The sequence below is a fragment of the Triturus cristatus genome, chromosome 4_2, assembly GCF_964204655.1.
Source record: "Triturus cristatus chromosome 4_2, aTriCri1.1, whole genome shotgun sequence".
Lineage (NCBI taxonomy): Eukaryota > Metazoa > Chordata > Amphibia > Caudata > Salamandridae > Triturus > Triturus cristatus.
In genome coordinates, this window is record NC_140586.1 from 446304781 (window position 1) to 446310780 (window position 6000).

The following is a 6000-nucleotide window of genomic DNA, read 5'->3' on the forward strand; positions in this document are numbered from 1 at the left end:
TCTAGGGAGATGCGTCACGTTGTAAAGCCCTGCGCCACATTAAACCTGCGTCAGGTTTAATGTATGCAGGGTGGGCGTTCCGTCTGAAAAAGCCTCGGTAAAGTGACGCAGTGAAATCTACAAGATTTCATGCAGTCACTTTTCCGACGCTGGTGCGTCAAATCCTTACGCCTGCTTCAAGCAGGCGTAAGGCGTGACGCACCATGTTAGTGATAGGGTAGGTTGGAACAGTGCTGGAGTTGCATCGCGCTTGCGACACAACTTCAGCACTGCGCCAACTTTACGCCGGCAGATGCGTCGCACATCTGCTTGTCCTTGCGCCACGATGCACTGCATTGTAAATGCGGCGCATCTGCGGTGGCGCAAGGGCAAACTTGCGTGACTCATCTTCCCTGGCGCATCCCTGCTGATTTGCCAACCCAGGGGGTTGGGGGTGCGGCCGAGCTCTTTACCAGGGCTGGTTTTCGGCCGATTTTGTTACAGGACTGATTTTGCAGCTGTGCTGCAAAAACGGCCCTGTAACAAAAACGGACCACAGGGGCCCAAAACCGTCCCCCCACCCGTGCAGTGCACCGGGGGATTGCCCGGTGCCCGCTATGGCCAGTCCGGCCCTGAATAGGACTAACATGCACAAACGTTCTTGTCACACATTGCAACACCAAAATCCTGTTTTCTTAATATGATAAGAAAGGGGCAAGTACTGCCTTAAGTTGCCATTAAGGACATGAAATAACGCCGGTTAAAAATATTTTGTGCTCCAGCACCTTTCGACTCATGCAAGTTGATGCACTTATCTTGTTACCTCAGTTACAGGTTCAAAAATTCAACAATGAACTTTTTTTTAATTCTCCCTTCCTTTTTAGTAAGGACTTGCAGGACTCAGAGGCTTTACAACCGAGTTTGCGAATCACATTTGACTTTGTTAGACTATTGTTAAAGGTGTGTAGTAAATTGTGCCATTGAACTCCTGCTCTGCCGTTGCGTCTGGAAGTCGAATTTCCAGATATTAAAGAGACCTGGCTATAGACAGTCTGAAGACGCAGACCACGTTTTCAACTAGTCTTCAAACTTAACAGAAACTTCAAAGAAATCTCATTGCTCACAGGTGAGCGGTCTGTCAGTGTGTTTTCGCAAGCAGCAGCTTTCACACTTCACACGGATATTAAATCTGACCTTTAAGTATTGTGTGCTAGTGCTCATGCTATATATAAAAAAAGGCAAGCAACATTCTACAGTACTTATTTTTATTTCTACATCGAGGAGTCTTTATTACTGATGCAGGAATGCCTGCACCAGGAGTCGTCTATATTTAGTCATTTTATCTATTTTTTTAGTGTTTGCATATGGCTACATGTCAAATTATCGGATCTTCACGCATTTTTAGTGCTACCACGGGTTGAGCGAACTCTGTTTAAATCTGCCTCCGGTTGTTTATATAATACGTTTAGGAGCTATGCAGTGTGACGTCACAGGTCCTGCTCAGATATGTAATCAGGGATGTCTGCTGGTATCGTCAATCCTTGCGGATGCCCGTTACAGGCGGAGCTAATGAGGACCAGTAGGGAGCGCAACCAGAATTCCTTATTGAAAGCCTTTTCATTTAGGTCGTCATGGCGTCTACAAAAATGTGGTTTACTTTGCATTAATCCAAGCATAATTGGTTGTGTTTCCAAATGTCATCTTTAATTATTGATCTTCAAAATTTCATGCGATGCCTCCTAAAATAGACACATTTATTTACAAGCCCCGTGCGCCGCCGGTTCGTCACTTTTTCCCATATTAAAAGTGGCGCAAGGGGGGTTGTAAATAAACATCCCAGAGTAATAGAACCATACAGTTCCAAATCTCTGTCGGAGCAGCATTTGTCCTCTGGACGGTAAACGAGTCCAACGGACGCTTTGTTTCAACAGGAATGTACATTTCCTGGCTAGGAACCAAAAGACAGAAAAATATGCTCGGTTGCTAATTTTAATTTACTCACATCTAAACTTCCTTCTATTCATTGCAGCTAGTACTTATTTAAAGAGGACATCTCTTGCCTTAAGGTCACCTAACATCTTACAAATTACGGCCTCGCCATCAGAACTGTAGAAGGCGATAAGGAAGCAGGCGGGTTTGCCTCTGGCCCGCAGCACGCCAGAACAGTTTCCAAAATGTAAATCATATCATAAGCATGCAGCACTTAGGGAAAGAGGTTATGGCTTGGTCATTCTCAAAAGACCCAACAAAATGTTTAGAATATGTTTACAATTATGATTACGTGATGCAGTTGATTGGATTGTTGCCAAAAAATCACCGTGTTGTGTTTTTCTGGCGGAATCTTATGGCCAGTCAATGAACATAGTAACAGAGTCTAATAAGTTATTTTTTTGAGTTTAGAAAGCTTTATTGAATATAATAAACCAAGTAAAACATCAGTATAAAATAGAATCATTAGGCAATGAGATAAAACAATAAAAACAATTGAATTCTTACACGGTTTAAGGAATGCCTAACGGAACCAGGGGATATACTTAGGGAAAAAGCTTTTTTGAAAGGTATTATGTTTAATATGCAAGGGGAGGCAAAAGGAAGACAAGGGAAGAGAGGGCAAGGAAGGGAGGGGAAAAAGTATTCAATATATAGGGTAAAATATCTTATAAATAACAAAAGTAAGTAGATATATATTTGAGAAAAGCTAAGTAGCGACTATAAGTAAAAAAGGATACAAAAACAATATAATGAAGGGGCAATTTGAGAAAGAAAATTGGTTAAAGGCAACCATAACAAATCTTTTTTGATCAAAAGAGGTACAGTGGTAGCAAAAGCACGATCAAGCCTATGAGGATGACACAATAAATTCCACCAGGCGTTGTGTGAAATCTTTGAAGTGTCTTTCCAATTTGTAGTAATTATCTGTAAAGAAATGGCTATATATAAATCTATAAATTTGCGTGCATTACAATGAACATTCGATATAGGTGAAGCACCACCCAGAAAGATATGGACAATCTCAAAGGAGTGGTCAGTAGCTAATATTTCATTCAATTTTAACCAAATAGATTTAACTAACGGGCAGTGAAAGAAAATATGAAAACAATCACTATTGGTATGAGAGCAAGACCAACATTTTTTGGAATCAGACAGTTTAAAATTATGCAAGTCTGACGGGGTGAAAGAAAGTCTATTGTAAAAAAAGTACAAAGTCTGTGTAGTGCTAGCAGAGCGGGAAACAGTGTGTATCTTAGACCATAAAGAATTCCAAACCTGAAGGGGAAACTCTTGAGCTAGATCCTTTTCCCAGGAAAGTTCAAGTTTAGATTTGTTTTTTTCAGCAAGGGGGCAGGAAAGTAGTTTATAGATAGCTGCAGCTCTGAGAGGAATAGAGAAATCTGGTAGTGGTGGGGAAGGGGTTGTGTCAGTAGGGGGAAGAGAGGCGATTTGAGAGATAATGAAGGTTAAGGAATTTTTAAGCAAGGGATATTGAGAAGAGTATGCATTGGAAAGGTAAAAGGAGGCACGAATGTCAGAGCAGTCTTGTAAGGAGTTATTAGCAAGTAAATGATTAAAGGTAATAATACCTTTATCAATCCTTTCCTTCCAAAAAAGTGCTCTGTTATTTATCTTTAAGGATTTGTTATACCAAATTGGAGTTGAGAAAAGAAAAGAGAGGAGCGAAATACTGAGAGAACAAGTGCTCTGGAATGCTTAAAGATAGGGGTAAGAAAACACTGCGGAGGCTGAGATAAGCGAGTAGCCATATTAAAGGAAAAAGGTGAAAGTTGCGCAAGTTCTATGGAGCTCCAGGCTGTCAGAGGAGGATCAGATGAATCAGATAGAAAGGGACAAATTTGTTTTAAAGTAAAGGCAGAATGAAAGCGAGTGAGGTTGGGAAAATTGACTCCACCTGAATCTTTGGGTTGTTGAAGACGGGAAATAGAGATCCTAGCTTTGCGATTATTCCATAAGAATGATTTATTGTTTTAAAGAAAAATAGAGTGGTAGGGAAATTGGAAGCATTGAAAGATAACAATTTACAATGGGAAGAAGCATCATTTTGATAGTGGCTAGCCTCCCCCACCAGGACAAGTAAAGGGGAGACCAGTTGTCTATAAGGGAGGAGAGCTTTTTAACAATATATTTCTGATTAAGCTTGATGGTTTCTCTAATAGTGTTAGCGTAGAGAATACCAAGGCATTTAATATTACCAGAGTTGCACTCAAAGCCAGAGCCTTGAAACATGTAAGGAAGGCAAAATTTGTTAAGGGGTAAAACCTCAGACTTGTCTATATTCAGTTTATAGCCAGAAACCAGAGAGTATTCATGCAACAATGAAAAGAGTGAAGGTAAAGAAGTGGTCGGATTAGAGATATAAAGTAAAATATCATCTGCGTAAGCAGTAAACTTAATATCAATGTTCTGAAATGTGAAGCCAGTATATGATGGTGAGCGTCAAATTTTTTCTAAAAAGGGTTCTAACGCAAGAATAAAAAGAAGAGGGGAGAGAGGACAACCCTGTCTGGTGCCTCTCTGCAGAGAGAAATAATGAGATTGAGAACCATTAACCCAGATAGAAGTAGAGGGAGCAGAGTATAATAATTGAATATATCGAATAAAAGTAGGGCTAAAGCCATGCCACCTCAATGCACCAAACTTGAAATCCCAGCAAACTCTATCGAATGCTTTCTCAGCATCCAGTGTAATAGCCGCGACTGGGGAGTCCATCTTTGAGGCAAGGTGAATGATGATGTTGAGGAAAGTTCTCGAATTGTCAGTAATGGACCTGCCTTTGACAAACCCAGATTGATAAATGATGGTAAGGATAGGAATAATTATATTAATACGAGAGGCCAGAATTTTAGCATAAATTTTACAGTCAGTATTAATTAAAGAAATAGGTCGATAATTTTTACAAAGGGAGGGATCTCTATCTTATTTAGGGATCAAACATAACATTGCCTGTGTAAAGGAACCTTTGGATTCCCCTTGGGCAAGAAAATAGGTAATCAAAGAAAGTAAATGTGGCAAAAGGATATCCTTAAAGTACAAATAAAAACGGACCGTAAACCCATCTGGGCCAGGTGATTTATCTTTGGGGAGAAGAGTAATAGCGTTGAGTATTTCTTTTTCTGAGAGGGGGACATCGAGGGAAGAAAGATCAGTAAAACTATCAGAGGGCCTGGGAAGAGACTGAAAAAAAGAGTCAATTTGATCCTGAGAGGGAATGGATTCTGGAGTATAAAGTGAAGACTAATATGGGACAAAACAGTCAAAGATTTTATCATTGGTGTACTGATGATTCCCATGTGAATCAACAATGGTTATTATTTTGGATTTTTGTTTTTTAATTTTGAGATAATTAGCGAGAGATTTGCCAGCTTTATTGCGGCCCCCGTACAACTTGGCATGGAAATTAAGGAGGTTATTACATGCAGAGTCCCAGGAGTGTTTGTTATATTGCATGTTAGCTTTAATGAGAGAGGAAAGTGTTTCTGAGGAACTTGTGGTAAAGTAAAGATGCTCCAGGTCTTTAATTTGTTTAAGAATTTGAGCTGACGTTGATAGAGCTTTTTTCTTTTTGCGGGATACAAAGTCAATAATACATCCTCTGGCAGTAGCCTTAAAAGCATCCCAGATAAAATGAAATTGAGAAGTAGAATGAAGATTATTTGTGAAGAAATCCACTGCAAAGAGCTTAATTTGTTCAGTGAACTGTGAGTCTAGGAGGAGCGAATTGTTAAAGCGCCAGCGCCTAGAGGTATGAGTAGGTGAGGGAAAATCCATGTCAATTATGACAGGGGCATGGTCGGATATTAGAATAGAGCCTATTTCTGAATTAGTCATATATTGAAGGGCGTGTTGAGTAAGAAAAATATAATCAATACGGGAGTGTGAAGCATGAACTGGAGAGCAAAAGGAAAATTCTAAAGTGTCAGGGTGGGAAAGTCTCCATGAATCTATAAGACCTCTGGAAGAGATGGCCTTAAAAAAGGACTTTTGCATCTTATTAGGTACATATCT